The following is a 27,744-nucleotide window of genomic DNA, read 5'->3' as shown; positions in this document are numbered from 1 at the left end:
TTCTAACAGGCCCACAGTTAATCACAGCCTTGCTTTGAGGCAGGAAGCTTCTGATGGTTCTAAATAAGGATGATGTCATGTCATCAGGACAGCCAGGTCTAAGTGATATTCCATTTCAATTCCCATAGCCAACATAATGTTAAAACAATATTTACAAATTAAATGTGTGTGTAAAAGCTTGAGAGGCAGCATGGAGGGGATAATGGCTTCGGGTCTGGAGCATGATTACATTGCCAGCCATTACAGGGTGGACATTTGTCCCCTTACTTCTGGGACTTGCTCTAACATCGGCTTTGCATTATTCCTGGAAAATACAAGCTTTACCATTCACATAGTCAGAGACATCTGCTTCATGTTTTCCATTTGATGCCTATAATTGTTTTCACTGGCTGTGTATTACCGTCAACAGCCAGGTACTGCGCAAGGGGAGGGAAGGAACAATATTTATTTATTTAGTTGTTTTATATACCGTCGTTCCAAAAGAAGATCACAGCGGTTTACAATAACAGCATTCATATGCATGGTCTTTAATCATTTACTTTGTGTGCATGTTCCACATCTCATCCAACACCTTAGCAAGTGCATATTCTAGTTCACAGTTATACATATTCTAGGATATCAAACTAGCTGTTATATAAAATATAATGCTGTTTCCAGAGGCCTACTAATAGATTCAGAGGTAATTTATCAGGATCCATTGTAACATCTTGCTGAGCCATCTCCCTTAATGGTTAATGGTTGAAGAGAGAGGTTGGAGCTGTGGTCTGTGCAGTGGGGTCTGTGCAGTGGGGCAAGCAATCCCTGAGTGCCACAAACTGGTCTGGTTCTCAGAATAGCCACAATGCATAGTCATCAGATAGGTCTGCATGAATTTAGAGTAACAGTCCGATCAATGTGCACATTTTAGTTATCCTGAAAATCAGACATGCTTACGGCTTTTGAGGACTGGAAGTTGTCTGCCTCTGCTCTTGTGGTCAGAGCAGAGAACAATGAATCAGGAATTCCTCCGAGACCCACAAGTTCAAATTTTACTTTTCCTACTTACTCTTTCCGTGTGACCTTGGACAAGTCCCCTTTGCTTTCAGGATCCTGAAAGGCAAAAAATGTAAAATCAAGTTGTTATTGACGAGAGAGATTACCAACAGTTCACATTTCAGCCTGACTTAATTTAACTATTGGTATAATGTATGAGACAATGATGTCACCAAGAGCAGTAGAAGCCGTTTTTCTAATGGTAATAGGGAGGATAAATATGAAAGGCATTTCTGTGGGTTCAGCGATGCTTTATCCAGGGAAATAGCCTGTCCTAGGACTGCCTGCCCAATATGCCCGTGAGCCAGAGGTGTTCAGGGGTGGGGTTGGGCTTTATGTGTGGACTTTTGCATTTTCAAAAGTATGCACGTAAAGATTACCCCAAACGTTTCTGCACACACAGGAGCTGGAGTAATTGTGTGTGGGTACTTTTGGTGGGATAATTTTCAAAGTGAACTTAGGAATGCAAGTTTGCCTTGAACACTAGTATAACTTATTTTCCATCTATCTTTATATGAACTGTTACAAAAAGTGGGCAGACCGTTCAGTCATCTCATCTGTTGGGTCTGGACCTGCCGCTAGATGTTTCTCAGCGAGATTTTGTAAATGAAGGAAAAAGATCCTCTAAGAGCTGAAGAATGCCTTGAGCTCTCTCTGAAGTGAAAGAGACGACGGATCAGCCTGTATCATTAGCATTGTTAACAGATGGCCAAATGACAAGAAATACTAATGCCCTTCTGTGAAACACGTTTTCAAAATCTCAGAAGAATATTCTCAACCACCTAAAAGCAAAGCAGCTTTTTTCTCTCTTTGAAATATCAACAAGACTTCTTGGGCTAGCGTCTCTGAACGGGTTTGTTTTCTGCATGCCAGGATAGGGATGGTCCTCAGCAGTGGCGATTTTCTGCCAGGCCACCAACCCTGAACCCTTTAGACCTTGCTTGGGAAACAGGGGAAAGTGAAGGCTGCCGCTGGTTCTGATCCGGTACTTTTTAATTTAGAAGATTACCCTTCAACCTCACTCTTAGGCCGGGGTTTGTTGGGTGCGATTGCAATGCTAGCGCTCTTCTCAAAACTTGCCTTGAGCCAATGAGGGCTTCCTTCTGGAGCTGGTGAGGGGCAGCAGACGAGAGGCAATTGGAATTTCTTTTTAGGTCAGTGGCGCCTAAGATAACTTGGGGGGGGGGGGGGGGGGGCTGTATACCACCATTGGGATTATTTTTGTTTCTTTCTGACACATAATTCTGGTCTCTCATTGCATTCTCTTGCCACTCAAAGATTTCCTGTCTCTCCATTCGTAGCACAAAATAGTCTTTTGGCACTGGCGCTTCTATTAGCAATGATGTTCTCGTGGTTTTCTCCTTTACTGCCACGTCTGGTTTTCTAGCAGCGAGCGTTTCATCAGCTGGGATGGGAATGTTCGATGTGATCACAGCGTCTATATTCTCTGTAGGTCGGTCAGGGTCGTGATCCTGGTGTTCCTCTGCTACAGCGACGCAATAGTATTTATACAGTTTCCAGTGGAAGAGCCTTGCTACCTTACTATTGCCTTTCTCTCTCTGTATTGTGACTTTTCTCCACCTGTTGGGTTTCTTCCATTTATTTCATTTTTTGGGGGGGGTATTTTGAAAATGTATGGGTGAGCCATGGGGTCATGGGGAAATGCCAGCTTACCATAACAAAAACAGTTGCAGCATTTTTCATAGGCTTGAAAATCATGATCCACAAGCTGCCGTATATCTCTTTTACTGGCACACAGTGACATTTTCACAAAAATCTTCATTGCTAGGAAAAATACTACTGTCCTCCTTGGCATAAGAATTACTGCCCTCTGCCTAGAGTTCTTCATTTTCCCCCACAGTACTCAGTTTTAATAAATGGGCAAATATCTGATTAATAAATAGCCTGATCCTAATTAATTTCAGGTTGTAAAGCTTAATTTTAATTGGACCAATGTTTAAGAATTATCCAAAAATGAAATGACTTAATATGGAGACCACACAGGGATGATCTCAAAGGATCAGGTACATCCTCATTTTTGGATGATTCTTAAGTGGATCCAGTGAAAGGTATCAAACCCCTGAAAGAAGCCATCTTTTCTTCTGGACCCAAACCAGAATGTAAGAAGGCTTTGATGGGTGCATGGGAAATTCTGAATTAGCTATAGTCAGTCAACAGATTTGTGCGGGTGGCAGCAGTAATTGGGGGCAGGGGAAGGGATGTGTGTGTGATTGTGTGTGTGTGTGTATATGTGTGTGTGTGTGTGTGATTGTGATTGTGTGTGTATGTGGGTGTGTGTGTGTGTGTGTGTGATTGTATGTGTATGTGTGGGAAATTTGCCTCCTGAAAATTTACAAATTTCTGTCCAGGCATTAACATTTGTTTTTGATAAGTGTGCAAAATAGAAACAGAAACTTGATGGCAGAAAAAGAACATATGGCCTATCTAGTCTGCCCATCCATCCAATTAATTTAGCTTTATAATTCCCATCACTTCCTCTATATTTATCCCATACTTTCTTGAAATCAGATACTGTTTTTGTCTCCACCACCTCCACAGGGAGGCTGTTCCACGCATCCACCACCCTCTCTGTAAAGAAATATTTCCCAAGATTACTCCTGAGTCTGCCCCCTTTCAATTTCATCTCATGACCCCTCGTTCTAGAACCTCCTTTCATTGAAAATGGCTCACCTCCTGTGCATGGAAACCTTTGAGATAGTGGAATGCCTCTTATCATTTCTCCCCATTTCTCCTTTCCTCCAGGGTGTACACGTTTAGATCTTTAAGTCTATCCCCACAATCTTTAGAAGGAAGACCACTGACCATTTTAGTAGCCTCCATCCAGTTTATATCCTTCTGAAGGTGGGGTCTCCAGAACTGTACACAGTATGCACAGTGAGGTCTCACCAGGGACCTATACAGGGGTAACATCACCTCCCTTTTTCTGCTGACCATCCATGTGTTCTTCTGGCTTTTGCTGTGGGGGAGGGGGGTTTAGTGACCCGGGCATCGTCCTGAATGCTTTAAATATGCTGTTACAATCTAACATTATGATACAGACCTTTATTTTTAGAGTTGAGTCACCAATATTTCTGATGTGCTGCAGATAGAGTTTAGTCATTATTTGTTTTTTTTGTTCGGGGACTTGGCCGGCGCCTCTTCATTTAGCAGTTTTCGGTGTAGAGTAAATTTTTGATTTAGATGACATTAATCCTAAGGAGCATCTTTTTATTCGCCAAAACTATAAATTGATTGTTGCCACCGTTCCAACCTGCTTCCACCTTTCCATGGTAAAGCTGCAACTGACCACTGTTTATATGCTGCTATTCTAATTAGCTGAATAAATACATTTCATATTGAAAAAGGCGGGTAAAATAAATCCAAATAATGAATAAAACAGTTACAGTTGCATTCCCCTCCCCCGAAAAAATATTTTCTCCAAATGTACGATTCGTTTATCTCTCAGAACAGCAGCAATGAGACGGACTGGGAGCCTTTGCATGCAGAATGATCAGACCCTCCCACCTCAAGGTTCAGGCTTTATAAGCTGCAGGCGAGCCTCGTCCTTCTCACAGATTTACAACATTTAATCAGGTTTAGCAGCGCCGCCAGCCTCAGTACATATTTACTAAGAGCGTGGTCTACTGAAAATGTGTAACTCGTTGGAAGGGGAAGGGAGAGTTATAATTGTGCATTTTCCTTCCACCCTTCAGGGACATTCACAAAGCATAATACTAATACAGTATAGTAAGTGTCAGCTGCAATACCTTGTTTCTGTGGCTTTAGAGATCGGTACATTTTTTTTCTATATATAGCAATTGAAACTATAAGTCCAGCAATGCAGTTGCGCAAAACCAGGGAAGACAGTCTGCCCCTCCCCCTCCCCCTCCCACTAACCCGGAACCATCTGGGTAACTCCCTGGTGATCTTATTGCTTTAATTATTGTGCACGTATTTTTTGCGCTGTTATAGACTGCGGTATATAAAATATTGTAAATAAATACAGCGGCAGGAGCAGGAGAATCTCCCCAGGACTTGCGGCTCGGTGCACTGACCACTAGACAGCGCTACTTAGCCACCTTCCTTCAAATGAGCGTTAATCAAAGAGAGGGCTTATTAGATTTGCATAATAAAGAACCTCAAGATTCTCTCTCATTCAGTAATTTCATAATAGTAGCTAGTTTATTGTACAGGATAATTCTAATGACTGCCGGGGAAGTATTACGTTAAATAATCATCCGATAAGTAGGTTTAATGCTGCTGAAAATGCTCAGGTTTGGGGGTCACAAGGGCCGTAACAGCAGGAGATACCAGAAGTTGGTGTTTTGTTTTTTTTTGTTTGCACTCCTCTATTGAAATGTCTTTGTCTCCGAGGATTAAGCAGTTTCCTGAGGAAATGCACTAGGGTTAATCCAGTTTTAAAGCAGTGCAATTCAGTTTATCAGGAAAATAATTAGATTTATCTAAAGTTTCATGATAGCTCCGGAAGGTGTCATGGATTGAGGCAGATGCTATGTGAGCACATTTAAAAATAAATATCACAAACTCTGCTTTCTAGCCTATTAAATTATTTGCATTTTTAATGCCTGCAGCATTCCAGGTGAGCCATAACTGAGCATGAGGGAAGGAGAACGGATGCAAATCAGCCTGACTTATCCTAGTCCCCCCCACACTTGCTTTGAAATGTCAGGAGAGCCAGGGATGTGAGGGAGTTGTAAGTAGCTGGTTATGGTTACCCTAATCCCCAGAAGGCTCTTGCACTATTACATGGCCCTTGAGGCTATGAACACCTTCACTGGGCAATGGTGATGGGAGGAAGAAGAGTTGAAATTTGTGCTCAGGTAACAATATGCATTATTTTTAATTTAAATGATTTGTTTTATTATTTTTTATTTATGCAGTTTTCATATACACTTCAAGAAAACACTTGAATTGCAATCCAGTATAAACATAAAGCAGTATATCCAGTATAAACATAAACATAAGCAAATAACAATCCAGAAAAAAAAACAACCTATCACCATATATAACCCAAGTCCTCAATTTAGGAGATTCCAACATCACAACTTCAAGAAATGTTTATAACCAACATAAAGGAAAAACAACTAGCCTGAGAGGCCGATAACATGAACGAACATCATACAGAAATATACGTCCTAACTAGGCATTAGGAGAAGAACAAGATATAGAAGAAACCTTGTTACTCAGAAAAGCAGACAGCTGTGACGGTAAAAATAAAGTACGGGAGACATTCTGATATTTAATAATACACTTACAAGGGAACTTTAAAATTAAAAAAGCTTCCAACTCCAAAACTTTGGGTCTAAATAAGAGAAATTGCCTCCTCCTTTTCTGAGTCTGCTTTGCCAAATCTGGATAGGCATGAATTTTCATATTCAAAAAGAGTTCCATACGATGACGAAAAAACATTTTAAGGGATCCAGTCCCTATCCAACTCCATAAAAAAGGAAACATTCAAGGTAGCTGGTTTAACCAGATCTTTCTGAGAGGTTTTCAAGATAGCTGTAATATGTAATGAAGACTTCTCAATTGGACAAAGAACCTGCATACCATCAGGCTCCACAGCTCCTTTCTTGAAAGGTGGTATATAATGTACTCTTGAAACAAGTGGAAACGCCTATTCAGGAATCTTCAAAATATCATCCAAATATTTTTTCCACATCGCTTTAGGAGCAACCGCTGGATCTTTAGGAAAATTAATGAAATGAAGGTTTCTCCCCCATACTTGGTTTTCTAAATGTTCCAATCTAGAAGAAAACCACTGATTCTCCTTCAACATATTCTGTTGTAAATCAGTTTTATTATCAAAATCTTTGTTGAAAGACCCATACTTATTTTTAACAACAGAATCCTCGGTTTCCAATATTTTCAAGCGGCCATCCAAGTAACCCAAATAATTAACAATGGGCTTGATCTGGTTGGCAATGCTTTTATTTAAAACTTGAATAGCATCTCAAATTATTTCAATAGTGATTGCAGAAGGTCTTACCAACTCAATAGTTTGAATAATAGTCAACTCCAGTGTTTGTTCTCCAGAACGCCTTGAAGCAACGCTGTCTGTAGAGACCCCTTGCACGCCCAAGTTCTTCAGTTGACTCTAGAGCAGTAACCGTTGGATTTGCAGTCTCGATGCAGTCTCTGGTGTCTTCAGCGTCCGTCCCTGCAGCAGATCCAATGCGCGTGCCTCCGCTAGGCAAATCGCTCCTCCAGGGAAAGAGAGATTGAAAGCTCAGGGAGGGAGCCCAGTAAAACATCTTCCCAGTCAGCCTCCAGCGAGCCAGCTCCCAGAGCTAAGCCTCCCTGATGTAGATGAGCGTCCATCGGGCCCAAGACAACAAATGGGTAAAATTCATTTGATACTGCTAGCTCTCTGGCTCTTCTTTTCCTGACAGAGTGAGGCATAGTGATACGATTCTAGAGCCTGAAGGAGCGAACTCAGGCGTGTCGGGCTAGTACGGCCATCTTGGAAGCTCCCCTCTCCAATATTTTTAATTTTAAAGGCAGTTTAAGTTTAATTATAGGGAGGGGAATTTTAAAAAGGCAACTCTTGTGGGCAAAATAGTGCATTGGTGCTGAAATGCTCTTTATAAAACTATCCATTTGATAAGCGGTTAAATTTCCTCATGTATGTCATGCTCGCAGGAAAGTTTACTTGGACTGAGTGGAGGCCTTCCAGGGATTTGGACTTAGGCACATACTTTGGGATTTCCAGAAGTATGTGCGTAAATTTACAAAGAAGAATTCTGTGCTCATTTTTAGTAGGCGTTAAGTGTGTGCAGGTAGGTTTGGTGGGATCATTTTCAAAGTGGATTCATGTGTGTGAGCCTAATTTGAAGAACAGTGTCATTTATGTGCATATTTGCTGATGTTTTTATGTGGATGTTTCAAAATGACCCCCTTACTGGACCCCCTGTTACTAACGCATTAGCAGATGGGTGCCTCTTAAGACGGGCTAATCAAGTTGCAAATATTTGAACATAGACATAGCAATTAAAGAAACATAGACGTTGACTTTAATGACTTATCAACCAAGTTTTTATGTTTTTGTTTTTACTGCTCAATGAGACTGGCTAGCCAATATGTTTACATTACAATGTTAATTTTGATCTAGTTTACCCTGTTCCAAGTTCCATAACCTTGTTCTATGTAATGCCTCTAGGCAAAAATTTATGTTCTGTCTCAATGTAAACCGATGTGATCTGTATTTCATACAGGAACACCGGTATAAAAAAAATCTAAAAATAAATAAATAAGAGAATGAGAAACACAAGGTGGAGACACAGTTTTCTTCTGTAAACGATGAACGGAGGCTTGTATTTGATACTGGAAGCTATTTTCAACATACGAAAGCCCAAATGGAGGCACAGGCCTTTTTCTCTGTTAGTGCTGTTATGAAAAAGGGCAGAAGCAATAAAAAGGATTTTTTAAGACCATGAAAGAACAGAGCCAGCCGCCAGAGGCCTGGGCTACGGTTATGGGCCATGTTCTATGACTGTATTATCAGTGTTTACTGTTTTACAATCTTGCTCAGTTGCACACTCATCAATATGCATGTGTTCAGAGAATCCTCTAGCAATAATGCCCGTTGGAGCGTATGCTTACCGGCAGAGCCTGCCGCCTGGCTCCTGTGTGGGTGCACAACACACATCATCCTGTAGATTGTGCTAAAAGGAATTACTATGGCCGGCAAGAAAACGTTTGTTTTGCTTGGTGGCTCTGTGCACAGTTACTATAGTAATTTGGGGCATTTGCTTCCATGTAATGCCAGGGCAGATAATTAGAACGTTCCGTACAGCTTAGGTCCAGGGAGCGGAAATATTTACCGCACACTCTTATATAGAATGAATATGTCCCTTGCTACAGAATTTTCTCAGCATCTGGGGCACTTTGATGTGGTGCAATGATGATTCTTCTTGGGTCTGTTTTTAGGGAGGGACATTTTCAAAGAGACTAATTTGGGTAAAACACCAATCTTACCCATTGAAAATTGCGCGAACACCACATGCATAAAATTACGCACATACATACTGTATGCATGTTTTCATGCTGAGAGGGGACAATTTATAAAATTGGTGTTGGCACGTAAATTCTCTTGCTAAAACTGCATGCACCAAATGGCAGGAGTAATTAACATGCACCTAGGTTTGCTAGGATAATTTCTAAAGTGAACTTATGCACGTGACTCAAGGCTTCCCATACCTGTCCTGTGAACCCCACAGCCAGTCGGGTTTTCAGGATATCCACAATGAATATGCATGAGATAAATCTGCATATAGTGAGTCTCCATGGTATGCAAATTTATCTCATGCATATTCATTGTGGGTCACCAGAACATGTTTGGGAAGCCCTGGTCTAACTTATGCGTGATGTTACAAAATGATCCCATAGTAATCTAACAGCAATAGTTTTTAAACGTAGCCATGTTTTTGGCTCCATATGCTAATTTCATAATATGCAAGGCCCCTTTGGGAACCTTACTGAGGAGTGTCTCTCTGGAGAAGGGTCATACCATGTTGTATAGGCAAGAGGAATGTACCATCTGCCCACAGCACCCCCACAGCTTTCATATTGAGCGATCCCTAGTGGTGGAAGGAATTGTGTCAGAGAGCAGGCAGTTTTCATCTCCTTTTCCTCTGCTTTAGATCTGCAGGTTGAATACCTCTTGATGTTTTAGCCTCAGTATTTCTTTAGCTACTAACCCATGGCTGGGGAATGGTGAGCTAGTTCTCCCTTTTTGTATTTTTTTTTTTTGTTTTGGAAGGAATTTTGTTTCATCCATACCTTTCAGGAGAAAGAAGAAAGTGGATGCCCCAAGAACTGAATAAAAGCCTCAGTTTCTCTTGTCCCTGGCAGAAAGGTGCCGTATAGTATTTTTGGAAGTGAGGAGTTTTTTTTGGGGGGGGGAGGGAAGATTTTGTGGCTGGAGATTGATAGTTTTGACACCATGCAGGTCACCTCTCTGCCACTCTGCCTGAGGTACTCAGTGCCAACATTCAGAAATCTTTTGGAGGAGTGAGCGCCCAACTGGTGTCATTGGGAGGAGTAAAGGAGAGAGGAGATCACCAAGCAGAGACAGCAAAGGTGGTGCTATCACGGCACTTTGAGGAGGAGAGGAGAGAAGAAAACCTAACAGAGATCACTGGTAGAGGTAAATCCTCCTTAGCCCACAGGAGGAACATTCATATCAACCCAGGGAAGCCCTAAAATCCAAGGGGGAACAGAGGGGACCCCACAGGGTGAGTGTTTGTGAAAATGCTGCTGAAAGTTGTATTCAGGGGCATGTTGAAAGCTTGTTGTGATAGGGTTGCTTGCAAGATTCAGTCTTGTGCTAATCTCTCTTTCCTGCTCACTTGAAAACAAGAAGCAGGAAGTGAAGATACAGCACAGGAAGTTTGGGGCAAAGAAATAAAAGGAATTCTGGAAATTTCACACTGCAGCAACGTCACACTGCAGCAAGCTAAAGGGCTTGCTAGGTGTTGCATTTTAACATATTTCAATGTGGCATTTCCAGAAATCTTTACATCTCTTTGCTCCAGATTTCCCATGCTATCTCTTAACTTCCTAGTCCCCGTTTCCAAGCATGCAAGAGCTTGCTAGGTGTCAGGCAATTTAACCCTTGGTAATTAATCATGTGGTTCGTTCCAACCACTCCCATGCAGAGAGTGATCATGGTTTGCCTGGGGGAGGGGACTCAAGGCTGAGTGAGTTTGTAGGATTGTTGTGAGGGTGTGAGTGTGGTGGGGTTGCGTGACATGCTAGCAAATGCAGAGAATGGACCATGTCAGAAAATACGCAGCTCTTTAGCTGAGTGTCTCAGTGCCTCCTGGAGAGGCGCTGCACTCAAACCCTTGTGAAAACTCCCGCTGGGAGAGTTCTCCATCGAAGAGCAGAGCTGTGAGCAGAAGAAGATCCGTGAGTGAGCATTAACATTGGGAATGCAGGTTCTGAGGTACCATGCCCAAAGATTACACGAAAAGGACCGAGCCAACTGTAACATTTAATGATAATGTGTACAAATAATTGAAATGATCTAGACGCCAGGATCAAGAAATGTTCTACAAACTGAAGGGCCAAGGTCTATGAAGAACATGCTGTGCTGTGCAAATACAGCAAGCTGGTTTAGGAGAAACCTAATCGTGTTAGACATTGCTTTATCAAGTTACTCCAACCAGAAAGGCCCAGCAGCCTCATCACGCAACTCCCAGTGACGTGCTTGTCACTGAAAGGAGAGTGGCGAACAGCAGGCTGTGGCTGAAGCTGGGAGTTACAACCACGGCACCCCGGGCTGCATTAATATACCACGGTTCAGAAAATGGGGAAGGGGGGAGGGAAGCGGCGTAAAGGATGGGAGTTACCCACACTTCCTGAAGCATTGCTTGGGATAGGATGGGGTTGGATGGGAGCAACAGGGGCAGCACCAGAGATGGTGGGAAAAAAAATGACAGCAGGTTATGGGGGTTCTGACACTGGGAACCGGGCCACTGTGCCATGCAGTGGGCTGTGATTTCCCTCCTCACCCCATCAGCAGCAGCCAGTCAGAAATACATTAGCATCCGCTTTATCTTATAATTATCATGAATCATTGATTTACATCTGAGAAATCACTTAATCTGGCACATCGCCTTCTGATGCCTCTGACTGTTTGTTGGAAATGTGTTTTTATGGTGTCTGCTGCAGGCACATTTCCAAGACTAACCCATTTCCTTTGAAAACATTTTGTAGATTAATGATTACATGCATATGGCCTGAAAATGAGATAAATGCCCAGTGGAAAGTGATTTTTTTTTGGCGTGTGATTAGGATTTGTTTCTATGGTTTTAGCATGTGATGCAGTAGTTGTTGACAGCATCCATACTCATTGAATATAAGGAGAAGGTATAAGTTGAGTTGCCACCTGCCCCTAGGCTAACTCTGACTGGCCGATCCACTCCTGGCTTTGCCTCACCACGTCTTCAGACTTGCATAGTTCCAATTTCCCTACACAAGACAAGACGACAAGTCCACAGGTGCAAAACCTGAATTGGATCAAGCTGTTGGCGCTAACCACGACTTGGACGTCAGTCGGTGGTACAAGATGGCTTTGGTTCTTGGGAACATTAACTGCCTTCTGAACATCTTTGCAGTACTGCCAAATCCATTTCTGACAATTCACTTTGCAGCTAAAACAAAAGAGGATAAAGAAGGGTCCCCTTTTAAAAAAAAAAAAAATTTATGCAAGTTTCATTTATATTACAAGAAAATTCCTGCATAGAAAATGAAAAGAATGGAAATGTAACATCGCAGACTATACAGAATAGGAAATAACATTATTTCTTACAATTCCAGTTGTCCACAAGGAGGATCCCTTAACACAATTCAAGGACATTTTTCCAAAAAGGAATGAAAGGAAAAAGCAATGAGAAAAGACGGAGATTATTTCATTAAGGACACTCAAATGGCTATGAAGGGGAGTCAGGGAGAGAAGGACCCACCCCTCTGGTCGCGGATCACTTTATCACTAAAAAACAAAGACAATTGTGAGGGAACATAGAAAACGTATCACAGACCTTTGAATTTTGTGAGACAAAGAACCTGTAGTAGAAAATGAGCCCCTATCTGTAAGACTCTAGGTTTCATCAGCAAAAACTGCTTCCTTTTCTTCTGGGTTTGTCTGGAGACCTCTGGATATACCCGAAAATTGAGATGAAAAAAGGATTCTGATCAGTGTTTAAAATATAAGGACCAAATTTTAAAAGGTGCGCGCGGGCGTAGATTTCTTCGCGCAACCCGGTGCAAACAAATCTACGCCCGATTTTATAACATGCACGCGCTGCCACGCACATGTTATAAAATCCAGGGTCGGCGCGCGCAAGGGGGTGTACAATTGTGCAACTTGCGCGCGCCGAGCCGCGCAGCCTTCCTCCATTCCCTCCAAGGCCGCTCCGAAATTGGAGCGGCCATGGAGGAAACTTTCCTTCCACCTCCCCCCACCTTCACCTCCCTAACCTGTCCCCCAGCCCTATCTAAAACCCCCCCATACCTTTATTGAAGAAGTTACGTCTGCCTTCCAGCAGGCGTAGCTTGCATGCGCAGGCCAACAGCCGGCCCACAATCCCGGGCACCGCGGCAAGTGGCCGCTGTGCTTGGAGGCTCAGGCCCTGCCCAGGATCGCCCACACCCCGCCCCTTTTTGCAAGCCCCGGGACATATGCGCGTCCCGGGATTTGCGCGTGCCGCCGAGCCTATGCAAGATAGGCTCGGCGGCACGCAGGGGCAGCTTTTCGGGGGGTTACGCGCGTAACCCTTTGAAAATCTACCCCTAAGCGTAACACCCAGTCCCGATCAGGCTCCTGTGCGCGCGATTCAGGGGGGAAGAAGATGCAAATTAGGGCCCGCGGTAAAAAGAGGCGCTAGGGACCCTAGCGCCTCCTTTTTGACAGAAGCGGTGGCTGTCAGCGGGTTTGACAGCCGACGCTCAATTTTGCCGGCATTGGTTCTCAAACCCGTTGACAGCCATGGTTTTGGAAGACAGACACCGGCATAATTGAGCGTCCGTCTTCCGACCTGCGGGCCGCCGGCCAATTTAAAATATATTTTTTTAAATTTTTGATTTTTTTTTTATTTTGGGGCCTCCGACTTTATATCACTATGTTATTAAATCAGAGGGTGTACAGAAATTAACGCCAGCCTTTGGGTAGGCGTTAATTTCTGAAAGTAAAATGTGCGGCTTGGCAGCACATTTTACTTTCTGTATCGCGCGGGAATAACTAAAAGGGCCATCAACGTGTATTTACATGTTGCGGGCGCTATTAGTTTCGGGGGGGGGGGGGGGGGGGTTGGACGCGCGTTTTGGACGCGCTATTACCCCTTACTGTATAAGGGGTAAAGCTAGCGCGTTGAAAACGCGCGTCCAAACCTGGGCTAATAGTGCGCTCCATCGGAGTGCACTGTACTTTATCAGCCGAATAGTGAGTGGCTGCTTCAGTCAGGCAGAATCTGATGTTTCAAACAGCTCCGAGATCTCCATAGTCAATGGAATCAAGGGTTCCATCTCCTGAGAGCCCACTGGTGTTTCTGTACATTTAGGAGGAACCGCTTGTTCTGGAACCTTAAGTATATCCATTAGGTATTTTCTGAAAGATGTGGTAATATGGGGAAATGAATAAATCATAGATTTTTCCCACGAGAAACATTTTCCAAATTTCCCAACATGTTCTGCAAAGTCCAGTTTTCTTTCATCAGGAGCTCCTGAGTAGCTTTCACTCTTTGAAATTCCAATTTTACAGCCTCCATAATTTTGCGTAGAAATCAAATTAGAGGCTTCCAAAGATGTTATCCTATTTTCACTTTCTTTCACTTTCTCAACCAAATGTTTTAAGTCGTAGGGTAATCGAGGCCCTTAAGGATTCAGTTACCTCCCACATTGTTTCCAAAGTAAAGTGTTTTGGTTTTACCAAAAGTGGTTGAGATGTAGTTTGTTGTGGCTCAGCAAACAGTGAGGAATTGTCTCTGAAAAGGGCCCTCCGTAGGCGAGCCAGCAGACTCCAGCATGCACTCTGTCTTTCCCGAGAAGCACTGACCCTGCACAGGGTCGCGGGGCAGCAGCAGCATTGGCTCGCACCCCCCTCGTCGGAACATCCGAGTCTCTGGAGGTGGCCGGGTTCGCTGGTGGAGTCCTCAAGATTGGGGAAAGCGAGATGGAAAGGTCCAGGGGTGAGGCATGCACATCTTCTCCACCTCCGAGGGCCGCACATCCGATCGTTCTCCGCAAACAACGTGGTCATCCGTCGGAACAACGATGGGGGTATCCATCGAGGCTGCAGGGTAAGACCTCTCTTTAGACTGCCGTTTCGCCCCCATATGCAGCATTGTAGAAAGGAAACATTTTTAGCAGGCAAAAGACAGAGATTACGCTGCCATCACTGCCATCTTGGGATCCCCACCAAGGTTCCCCTTTTTACATTTTTTTCTGATTTTAATTTCTAATGAGAAGTGGCCAGAAATATATTGTAAAGCGCGTTCTGGGACAGGAACCATGCCTTGTTGTTAGATGGTATTAGCTAGTTCTCAGTTGCCTTTAGGGGTTTACATAACAATGATGATGGTGGGGAATTGGTAAACCCATATGGCCAATTTGGAATGGGAGGAGGAACGGAGAGGGAGTTATTCGGTGCTAGATGGAGCTCGTATGGAAGAAAACAATTTTAAATAATATTTATTTATTTATTTATTTATTGGTTTTTATATACCGCCGCTCATCAAAGATATCACGTCGGTGCACATAGAACAAAAATACGCAGTTGCGTGTACATATAACAATATAATAATAGCTGAATTCCATAAAACATTAGAACAGTTACATATGGTATCAAGAACAACTTATTTAGCTAATAATAGATGATAAAATAGTGTAAAAAATAACTGTGAATGCACAAGTGAAATGCATTATGCTCTAATGAGACTATAACACACCTTTAACACTTCTCATGTGATTAAAAGAAATGGCAGTAATTGCCTGAAAGGTAAGTGCACTTAAATATCTTTGACAAAATTCACAATACCCTTCAACTGTTTCTATAGCATTCTGCTCTCTTTACTTTCAGAATCACTGCTCCCAGGCAGGAGTATGGTACAAGTGCATTAAGAAGGGAACCACTATTTCAAGTTTCCTCCAACTTAATGCACAATTTTCTCCATTTTTAAACTCTATCTTTCTTCTGCAGGTACTTCCCCAGGGAATAAGGGAATTCTGGTAAGTGTAAACACCCTGGCTTCTTTGCTCAGTTAAATTACAGATAACAAAATAGCCCATTGTTTCAGTTCTCCAGATTCCCAAACACAGAAACAATTCAGATAAGTACTATGCAAATAACCCCAATGTGTGCGCATCAGTTCTGTCGGATGAAGGTGTTTAAGTCTAGCCAGAATTATTTATAGCTACACTTTAGCAAGCTCACCTAATGTTGGGCACCTGGCGCTTCCCCACAAGGTCTCTGAGGGTGGCAAGATGCCACAGGAACAATAAACCATGATCCCTTGGTGCAGAAGTTCACCAGCTATCTTGCCTTCTGGCAAACGCTGCTTTCCTCCCTTTAAAATAAAGTAAATCCTCTCCAAGTCCATGCACCTAGGATATTTCACAGAATCAGGTAAAATAAGCCTGCCGCTGTGTAAGCACTGCCTAAATAACTGTTTGATAGCAACATAAAAATAAATAAATACTGTTTCCCTATCTAATTCTCTTTGTGGATTCTTTATCTCCCTGAGAATCTTCCAAGCAGTCAGACACTTGCTGGGATTGAGCAACTTAAATGAAAACCTACAAGTCAATTTTCCTCTGCCTGCTTATTTTTGGTTAAACAGATTTGTTGACAGCTTCTGCAATAATGGGGGTCTGCTTGTTCTGACCCCAAACACCCACCTTTCTCTTGCAGCTACTGCCTTCCGTAACAGTCCAGTACTTTAAACGGGCCATGCTCACGCTGACAGAGGTCTTGTATCAATTTTGAGACTGCACTGCAGTCCAGGACACTCACAGGCACTCTCCTAACAAAAGGTAAACTCAAAAAGAAGACCATGGCATCTCCTTATAAGCAGGGTTATTGGAGGAAGACTTACAACAAGCCAATTGCATCTTTATTTCAGGATGCTGCGTGGCGCAGGTGCTCACCTGCCCACCCGCCCTGGTGGAGAAAAAGCTTAGGCCACGTGCTTACCCCCTCCCCCGCTTCGGGTACAGACGTCATCAACGAAGACAGGACCCGGCATTGCGCCATTCAGCATGTCATTAAAGGGGACCGCAGGAGCTGCTGATGACGCTGGCACTCTGTGAACATTGCGGTCTGCACCCAATGGTAATTTTTAAAAGTCTAGCAGGCCGGATAGAAGTCAATGACCCCCGGGATGTAGTTTTCCCACCCCTGGCTTAGATGGCAGGAGGGTAAATATGACCTGGATTCAGACGACAACCGAGGGCCTGACTTCTATGGTCTGGGGTACTGATGCGCAGACATAAGGGAAAAAGCACAGGACTACTTCTATGGCCAAGTCCATAAGCAAGGCGCATCAAACAGCACTGTCTGAGTTTTCAGGAAGGCTCATCACCCAATACAAAATGTCGCTAGCTGCAGTTATTATGGGTTATCATAAGGTTTGGGGATAAGTGCATGGAGTGACAGTTATTACCCGTAAGAGAAACATGGGGGTAACCTGTGCAGAGCAGCAGTTATTACCCGTAAGAGAAACATGGGGGTAACCTGTGCAGAGTGGCAGTTACTACCATAGGAAGCTTGCTGGGCCGACTGGCTGGATCATTTGGTTCTTTTCTGCCATCATTTCTATGTTCTCTTAGGCTGCTGATGGGGCGGGGGGCGGATGGTGGGGTTTCACAGCTCCTTAGCAAATTAAATATTTTTCTTCCTCTAATTCAGTTTTGGAATCACATTGTTTTCAGATTTGTCCAAATTACGGTTTTCACAAGAATCACTTTCTGACTCTTTACAAAGAGAGAAATGTGATGGCAGACAAAGAGCATATGGCCTTATCTAGCCTGCCCGTGCACAGGAGGGGCACTGTCTAGAATACTGTACCCAAGTCTTCTGAAGGAAACAGATCGAGTTCTCTGTTTTTAGCACACTCAGTGCATAGACTACAGGCTTATTTTAGGGTTTTCCTGCCCTCACATCATGGAACACAGTGAGATAGACTGGAAAAAAAAAACCATAGTGAAAACTAAGATTTATCTTCAACCTAGCTGTAGTGGCTTGGAGTTATGTTTGTCCAACCTTTTGGTCTCCATTTAAACCAACTGAAAAAAAAAATGAGTGGGCACACAGAGAAGACGTCTTTCTGTGCTCTTTTCTTGCTTCTTGGATTCGTTTTCTGGTCCTATGGTTTTCTCAGTATTCTCAACAATTCTTTTTGGATCTGGAGCATACTAACAACATTCCAATGTCTTTTTCAATGTCACCTGCCTATAGAATGGATGTGGCTGCTTTAAATGACTGACAGACTTACCTTCTAACGATTGCTCCTGAGTGGGCTAGGGAGGTGTCTCTTTCTGGAGAAGACACCTTCCGTACTGTGAAGGAATCAGAAATGGAACTTGATAATGATTGAAAGAGTAGGTCCAGACAGTGATAGGATGAGTGACTCTGAATCACACTATACTTGAGAATCTTAAAAAACATCTAGTGATGTAGAATTTAAATGACTATAACTGGTGAGTCTCCTCCAGTAACACATACACACAAATATGTTTATTTCTGTTCTTAAGAGCTTCCTGTGAGTTCAATGGTTTTATGACACTAATAATCGTTTGGTAGCTCCTAATTCATAGCTCCACTGCCTGCATTCATCGGGGTACTGAAAAACCATACCAGATCTGCCATAAAACAGTAATGGCAGATCATTCCGACCAGTAAATAGTAATGATGACGTGGCAGTAGGGCTGGCTGTTCTTGTAACACATCTGCCACAAAATGACATTAGACAGGTTGAGTAATCATTTTAAGTGCGTGCTATGTATACGATGTTCTACTACAAACTATTCACAGACCTCACGACCCTTCCCATGGATCATGTGTTCTTTCCTGCAATCTGAGAAAAAGTTTCTTTTAATCAGTCTTGTCAATGATGGAGTAAACCACAGTCTCCCCAGTAAATTATTTATTAGCTGATGAAAATAGGTATAAATATTTGAAGAGGTTCAAGGGTTTTCGTCTTCCCTTTCAGCAGCTCGTTCCCTCTTAGGCACCCAGTTCTCATAACATTACATGTTTCTTAATGAAAGGGCTGATGATACAGCAGGAGAACAAAGAGGACAGATCAGCGGTAGGTTAATGATTTAAAAAAAGAAAAATGAAGAGTCTTGTATTTTGAAACGTGCAGTTACTGTTCAAAAATGACTATTCCCGTAAAGACCTAGGGCTGAAGGGCATGCTGCTCAGACTAAGTTTTGTGGTGTTCAGGTGGGTCACATGAGACCCACCAGGAGGCATTTTGAGACATTCCGGCTTTTACTTTGAGCCTGCTAAGGTACATAGCAAAGAGCTTCTCACCTGTTTAAGCCCATGGCACAAAATTAAATTGACTGCCATAGTGTCTAAGAATGTACCCTGGGGAACTGAATACAAGTCAATAGCTTACAGTTGGCAACTTTAATATTTCTGGGAACTATGAAAAGGAGAAGAGATGGTCCTTTTACTTTTAATACATTCAGATACATTTTGCTTGCAAAAAAGACTCCACAATTCTATTTTAAGTTTGAAAATCATAATAAGACTATTCTTTCCTTTGTTCCACAGAAGAACAAACTGTTGCATGGCGGGGACAATCATATACTCTTACAACATGGGAAAAATTAAGTACAGACCGTGACCATCTTGACTGCACAATAACTCAGAATTTCAAGCTGAAGAAAACCTCAGAAATAAAACTAAATAGTTTTCCCTAATTTACAGGTGTATTTGCTGCTGGATGCTACGGGAGTTCCCCCATTCTGTATCCCGGTAATCTGGTTTCCAACACATTCAATCAGTGAATTCTATTACCACTATTAATCAATCAGTCTTACACCCACCAATGTACAGACTCATAAGGGACAGTCCTTGCTCCATTTAGTCAAGACACAGAAGAGGAACACTGTTTACTACAGAAAAGGTTAAATCGAGGGTGAACAGGGATTAAGTTTTATGAACTGCCTGGAAGAGGTGGGCATTCAGATGGGATGTGGTTATAGTAAGAAAGGGATCACGATGCACCGGCTGGGAACAGCTAGTTTTTAGGCTTATGGCACAGCAAGGTGGAATGCGCAGACTTGGGAGTTGGACATGGAGGAGAAGGTTACTGATAAAAGCATCTCGCCTGATGAATGAGATTTGGGAGCAAGCTCTGCATCATGGCTGCCATTTTCTCCCAAACCTGGTCACAGTCCTGCTGCACTTTGGTGAATTTTCCCCCAGGGCTGGTCCCTGTTACGCTGCACCATGGCAATCATTTTCCCCAGGGCCAACCACTGTACAGCTGCATTATGGGGCTCATTTTCCCCTCCCCCCCACCTCAACCAGACAAGGTAAGGCTGTATTGTGATTTTGTGACAGAAGCCCATATTGTAGAGAAGGATTCTCGTTTCCCCTTTACCTCCAAAATCAAACGCTTCAAGGCATTTGAAAACTTGGCTCCTGTTCCAGTCTCTGCAAAATTTCAGTTCTCTGTCTTGCAAAATGTATTTATGAAAATGTCCTGGGGTGAGGAAGGGGGGAAATCCTAGTGTGGGAGTTAGACAAGCAGAAGATCTCGTCAAATTACCTGTAATGAGAATATGCAGCCATTTCTATGTACCGTATCTAATTGTGCTTTCCAATTAAGAGGCACTTTTTTTTTTTTTTGCTGATTGCTATTGGCTTGCATGCATGGAAATGCCATTGGGTCCACAGTTCATCATTGCACAATCTAATTACTGGTGAAGAGGACCAATGATGAGCAGGTAAGTATTGAGCTCTGTATTGACTGCCACACAGTTTCCCTCCTGTCAATACAGGACAAAGATTAGACATTAATCCTCTAGGCACCAAAGGTCTCTTGTAACTTGTCATCAAATCAAATATTGTTCCATCTGAGTTGATGTTTGTATAGCAATGAACTAGTTAAGGTCTTTTGGCTTTTGTTGCCAACGTTTTGCCACCCTCTGCAGTTACCCTGTGTGTGGAAAAGCCTACTATGTTGAACTAATATCCCATGGGGTTACTGGGCATTTTATATTCTTTCAAGGAATAACTTAATGTGTTTTTCATCTGGAATTCAATTCGAATGTCTTTACAAAGAAGCAAATAGCTCGAGGACAGACACCTGGCTGCAAGAAAGCAAAAGTTGTCAAGAAGCAATAAAATACATTGCCAGAATCCTGTTTGCTGTATCCTGGTTATAAGGGTGCTATGCTAACTAGGCAGTGGATTCATAATGCGACTGTAGATATCCGGTTATTTACTCTGGTAATGTGTTGACACAGTCAACATTTCCCCTGATTAAATTCCCTGACAGGCTGTATTTGATGATGAGTATGCTACCTAAATCCAAGTAAATCCCATCAGCTCCAGCTGATAATGGCTGTCCATACTGTGACTGGCTATTGTTATTGTAAGAAAAGCAAAAAGTGTTATATTATTGACCCCCTCACTGTACTTTCTTCCACCCTGCTCCCTTCTGACATTTGCAAGACACCAATGGAGCCGCAGATGCTCCACATGTGAAAGGCAGAAATCATTACTTAGTCTGAGTACTGTTGATCTTTCTCTATCAAAGTACCTAGGACCAAGTTGTCATCCAGTCAAGTTATATGACTACAACAGCAATTATTAAAGAGAGAACTTATTTCATTGCATCTTTTAAGACAATTGTCATCAGCAATCCAAATTGGACTGTTTTTTAAAATATTTTATTTGCTGAAATCCTTAGGATAGATATTCAAAAGCCATTTAGACGGATAACGGGAAAGTTATCTGTCTAAATGGCTTAGCCACATATTTAAAAGACTTATCTGGCTAGAATTTAGCGGGATAAGTCAGGGGCGTTCCTGGGGCAGGAGGTAGGCATCCGGAGAGGTGCCGGGTTAGTGGGGTGTTAACCAGCTAACTCTAGATGTGCCTTGGGGCAGAGCTAAGGTTAGCCGGACAGACTTGTCTGGCGGGGTATATTCAGTGGTGCAGCCGCGCTGTTGAATATCCCATTTAAATTAGCTTGATATGTCTATCCGGCTAACTTAACTAGTCTCTCAGTGGCTGAGTGTTGACCACCTTTTGTTTTATATTACTTGTATTTTTTTTGATAAAATATCTTCTGCACTCTATAAATCTATATTTTTGTATACCACTGATTTAGTTGGTGAAAGGTGGGATATTATAATAAAGGAGGTTCTTTTGAACACCCTCTCAATTAAGGTTACCTGTGCCAGCTTTAAGGCACAATGGTAGCTGGGTTTGATACAGTCTGGAATGGCAACTCCTGATCCCTTCCATGTGGGATCAACTTTGAAGCTGCGACAAAATATGAGCTGGGCCCACCACAGACTTCAAACCCTACACTTCAAAATCCTAATTAAAATGTGCTTTTCACAGGATTAATACAGGGGTCCAGTAGCCTTACTGGCCCTGGAGAAAACTGAATTATTTGCAGGACAAACAGATTCAGGTTGCAGCATTGCCAGCTGGCTGGTATGCAGCTGGCCTGGCTGGTTTTCATTAAAGGAGATTAGTGGCCGGCAGGACCTTTAAGCCGGCCAATGTACTTGATGGTTTTCTGACTGCCAGCCTGCAGTCTGGCAGAGACTCCCTCTTCCCACTTTCCTGCCCTCTACCCATAAAAGGCTCAGGTTTTTTACTGACACCTTCATGCCCTCCTGGTTTCACCCACACCATTTATGAACCAGAAGTTTCGGTTTCCCTAAGAAAAGCAGAACTACATTTCCAGGCATGCAATAAGGAAGGGGTGGCCAGCTCTAGTCCTCAAGAGCCACAAACAGGCCTGATTTTCAGGATATCCACAATGAATATGCATGAGATAGATTTGCATAAAAGGGGAGGCAATGCATGCAAATCTATCTCATGCATATTCATTGTGGATATCCTGAAAACCAGAACCTGTTTGTAGCTCTTGAGGACCAGAGTTGACCACTTCTGTAGTAGAGGAAAACTAGAAGTGGATTAGCCTTTGGTTTTAAAAAAAAATATGGCAGCAGATAGCAACCCTGTACCCAAGCAGGAAACATGGTAGCATCAGTCTTAGAGCATCCAGAATGCCCAGTTTTAGGAGAATTCCTAAACCAGCTGCTTTGTAAGAAATCGACCTGCAAGATCCCAGCTGTCTGTGCGACAAGTTGAAGCTTAGAGTGCAATTACGTCATCTCATCTGACCAATTACAGACAAAGTGCTCCAGTTCTGAGTGCTGCTTTGTACACAGCAGTAAACTTTTATAGTTTTCTTTCACACTTTATTTTCCCCTCTCCCCTTTAACTCCTAATATAATGACAACAGATTGTGCCGCAAATGACTGATAAAAGATGCACTAAGAAAGCTCCTTGGGTTGAACCCATGGAAGAGTGCACCTTACTTGTAGGGCAAAAAAAAAAAAAATAAAAACAAAACAAAACCCAAAATTCATAAAGATTGAAGTGGTCCTTTTTAATTACAGGCCTTGGTGAAGGTCTTGTGGAGGACATTTATACTTTATTAGTGACTTATTAATGTCATAATTAGAAAAGGCAGAGCCGACTTCACACTGCTGCCTTTGATGGATTAGCCCGGCAATAAGATAGATTATCCATACTCCAGCAAGACACACACCATACTAAGTAGGCATCTTGCATATTAGTCATTGCGAGTGGTTGAGTAGATTAAATTGGGGTGCCTTGCATACACTTTAGCTATTTCTCTTTCAGAAAATGCCTTGAAATTATGCATTGCCATATTTGGATAGAGCTTTCTCGTTCAAGAAATATGATTTTTTGACTGTGATTAAGTATCTTAAGTACAGTGGAGATTGCAGGGTTTTTTTTCCAGCATCGAGTTTGAATATAAATGTCACTCAGGAGATTTAAGGTCTGGCTGTTGAGCCAGGCCTAAGCAGAGACTTTTGCATATGACTGGACTACCAGAACTTCAGTCAAAGAGTACAACCACCTCACTTGAACCTTAACTATTCAGGTGCCCTACCTTCGGGTTCTTTGTTCCGTAAAAATTGGAATGCTATATTGTAACTACAAATGTATTTCATTTTGGTTGTAAATAACCTGAAGAATAATCCTTTTGTAAGTTTAGATTTAAATGTGATTGTAATCCACCTTGTTCTTGGAAAAAGAAGGAATACTGGATGTTTATAAATAAGAAAATAATAAATACTGCACAAAATAAAATCAAATCACTTACAATAGGTGTTAAAGTTCTTCAGAAACTTTTGTCAGCTTCTACGAAGCCATTGTGTAGAAATTCAGAAGATTTAACTCACAACATTGTACTACAAAAGATCTTCCACCAGTGCCTCTTGAGTGCTAAATTGCTGGCAGACCCTTGCAAAATGATTTCTGTAGAATGCAGCTTGTGAGGTTCATCCAGTATGGATTCTAATGATCTGGGGAGGATTTTTATCTTCTGTTATACAGGAGAAGTAGACACTGGTTGCTGTCAAACCAATCTGGCAATCACAGCCAAAAGAAAGATACAGATCTGCGAGCTCTTACCATCTTGATACAAGTTTGTGTTGGCAGACAAAGTTGCAGCAGTGTCCACTACATGTGAATGGGAAAGTGCGGTGGGGCGATAGGTGGTTTGGAGGCTACAGAAGGGTATTTGCAGTTTTGCCGTCTTCTACAGAGAAAAGAAAACCTTCTGAAACGTGTGAGAAGCAAATAGAAGGAAAAGTTGCACGAGGTTACCGGGTCAATTTTAACCCCCACCCCCACGCGCGTAAAATCCGGGGGTTATGCGCGTGCGTTTTAGAAGGGAAACCCTGTCATGCGCACAAGAGGCAGGCCTCTATCAAGGGGTGAGCCAGGGGCGGGCTGAGACAGCGCCATTGTTCACTCTGCCGGCGCACGTAACTTACTTCAGCTCGGGAGCTGAAGGAAGTTGCTCAACAAAGGTAAAATAAAAAAAAATGGATTTAGGGGTTGGGGAGGAGAGGGGAAGGGGAAGGGAGTTTAGGGTAGGGAAGTTCCCTTCTAGTCCACTCCCAGGATGCATCGCTGCACGAATTTTGCAAAAAACTGTCGTCCCCCCCTGCGCACGGATTATAAAATTGGCGCGTCCATGTGCGTGCTCCTATTAAAATCTACCCCTAAATGAATAAATAAATGTCAGAGAATTTCCTTAAATTGCTGTCACTGTGTTATAGAGAATTTCTAATTCTTGCTTGCTGCTCACATTTCAAAGCATACCAGTTTCATATATATATATAATATATATAGATGTTAGCCGGCATTCTTCTCATATATTCACCTAAACGTCAAGGTAATGTACTTTAGCACAATGCGGAGCATACACAGAGGAACAGGTTTATGTCCATCAAGAACCTCTTTTCTAAGATTTGATGAATTCCTTAAAATCAAATTCTTAGATTTGACTTCACTGGAAAAAATAAGATTATTTTGTAGCAAATATTTCAGGACAAGGTGGCATGCGCAGGATTGGTAGGCTCTTATTTCTGCTTGTTGAGTGAACAGGTGAGACTCTGGCTGAATACCCCTAGACCCTGGGTGAGTTAATAATGGGAACTGGACAGGAATGATAGAGGTTTCCATGAGCTGGGGCATTCCCAATGCAGGAAAGGCGTGCATTAAACGTCTGGGAGCTCTGCAGCCACATTAAAGTTCACTGGAGCAGTGGAGCTAACATTCTGGCAGACTAGTACATTCCTTGCATTTTATGCGTAGGGAGGAATTTAAAGGTAAATTAAAAAAAAATAAAAATGGACGCAGCTATTTTATAACCATGCACCCATCGGCACACGCATGTTATAAAACACGGGTCCTGCGCGCATACGTGCGCCGGATTTTCATGTCCGCCCGTGCATGTGCGGGCGGGTGGCCTGCTCCGCGCATTGGGGGGGGGGGGGGGATTTTAGGAAAATACGTGCGGCGATGCAATCAGGCCTCTCCGTGTTTCCTCCCGGTCCGCTCTAATTAAGGAGCGGACCGGGAGGGAACTTTCCTATCGCTACCCCTACCCTTCCTACTCCTCTCCTCCTCGACCCCTAATCCTAACCTCCATTTTTTTAAATTATTATACTTACTGCTCCTTGGGAACGGAAGTAAACTCCGCGCGCACTTCCCCAGCACAGCGGCTAATGGTGCTGGCCCGTCCAGACCATGCCCCTCCCCCCCCCCCCCCCCGGCCCGTCCCTTTTGCAAGGCCTGGCACTTCTGCACGTTACAGGGGTTACATGCACCTGCCCGGGTCGGTCCTAAAATGCACGCGCAAGGCCCGTCCACGCGCGTATCTCCCCCCTGCTTTTACGCGCCCTGCCCTTCTAAAATCGGGTTTTAGGGTCCAGAGCAGAGATCCCACCAGCAGGGTGGGTGAGTGAAGCGAGCAGGGACGCAGCCCCTAGTTTATCGTATTGTTTTATTGTCTTAGATTCCAGAGGCAAAGAAGAATGCAGGTATCTGGTCTGGCTGTGGGTATTCTGGACCTGATTTACTAGGGCTTTTAGCCCAGTCTTAGTCTACGAGAAAGAAAGCTTAGCAAATCAGGCTCTGTATGATAAATGAAAGGATGGCGAGAACCACATTATTTTCCCTTAGCACTGCCTCTCCTCCTTAAATTGTCTCTTTGGTGCTAAGTGACTATATAACAGCGGCAGACATACACATTCATAACAATTAGTTTTTCATTGCATTGCACGTTACTGTGAACCTATTTTGCTGGAGTCTTGTGTATTGGAAATGACAAGGGATTGGGCTGGATCACAGATTTCTCCTGTGGTGCCCACCTACTGCTCTCTCTACTGGGCGTCTTGGTGAAGGTCGTTGATGCCTTCCACGTCGGGATGTACCGAGGGAAGTTCTGGACTTAACCACAGCCACCATAAGCTACATAAAAGCGCGGAATACGACCATGAGAGCCAGCTAGAATGCTCATGTCCATTCCTGGTGTAATGCCGTAAAGTCCAGCTGGCTTTCCCCACACTTCTTTTAGTAATCACCTTTCCAGGACATTATTGCATCTGTCTGGTATTCTTCCCTCACACATAAGCACGGTTTAGTATCCGTGGGATAAAGCCGAGCCCAGGGATGTTGTCAGCTGGATCATCAATGAGTCTGGCACATCACAAACCCAATGTCTCACCATTATTAGAATAAAAATTACGCAACACGTCCGATTCTTTTGATCACTTTCATTATTGTGAAATTTGTGCTTGAAGCTAGTGAAAACTCCTGCAACACTGTTACTCCCATCATTATGGATGTAACTAAATCAGGATGTCACTGCACTGTTCGTCACTGGGAGCACATGCTAGCTAGCATCACCATGAGACATGATCAGTACAAGGACTGTAGGAATAGCAGGTAAGTGATTTCAGGAAAGGAGATTTATATGGGGCATAGCTAAATGCTAGAAACATTGACTTTGATCCTCCTCTCTCTCTCCATCCCCTCCCCCCCCCCCCCAAATTTCAAAATAAAATTATTTTTCACTACAGGTCTGATGGTCCCCTCTCCACCCCTCCCCCAAACAAAAGAAGTCTGGTTTTTAGGATTCGCACAGAATGATCTAAGAACCTATTTAATTTGCATCTGACCTGACTGGGGTGGGGGTCACATCACATGAACTGGAGTTGAGATTCCCCTTGGAATTAGGTGGCTTGGGACAAAGAGAGAAGAAGAAGAAGTGGAGGAGTAGCCTAGTGGTTGGAGCAGCAGGGAAACCAGCGTTCAAATCCAACTGTCGCTCCTACTGACCTTGGTTAAGCCACTTTACCCTCCGTTGCCTCAGGAACAAAATCAGATTATAAGCCCTGCGGGGATAGGGAAATGGTACCTGAACATAATCTGCTTTGACGTGCCAGAAAGTGGAATATAAAGTCAAGTCATGAATTTCTGGAGTCTTGGCTTCATCACCTTACACCTTTGAAAAGCTGTCCTGGGCACCCAGCAGGGTTTCTCCCATTTCCAGGCTCCTGCTCTGGCAGACTGGAACCCCCTTTGCAAATCACCACGACGAC

At 43.1% G+C, this 27,744-nt stretch overlaps 1 long non-coding RNA gene across 1 annotated transcript in view; it reads right to left on the bottom strand.

Moving 5' to 3' along the window:
* LOC115074173 overlaps window positions 1-27,744 on the bottom strand; it is a 172,927-nt gene that overhangs the window by 17,569 nt on the left and 127,614 nt on the right. The window contains exon 3 of the long non-coding RNA XR_003852201.1: window positions 1,046-1,089. This is a non-coding gene — a long non-coding RNA (uncharacterized LOC115074173). The remainder of the gene's footprint in view (window positions 1-1,045; window positions 1,090-27,744) is intronic.

Source organism: Rhinatrema bivittatum, chromosome 12, assembly GCF_901001135.1.
Source record: "Rhinatrema bivittatum chromosome 12, aRhiBiv1.1, whole genome shotgun sequence".
In the NCBI taxonomy this organism is placed as follows: Eukaryota; Metazoa; Chordata; class Amphibia; order Gymnophiona; family Rhinatrematidae; genus Rhinatrema; species Rhinatrema bivittatum.
Note: the sequence above shows the minus strand (reverse complement) of the source record. Positions and strands in the feature narration are given on the sequence as shown.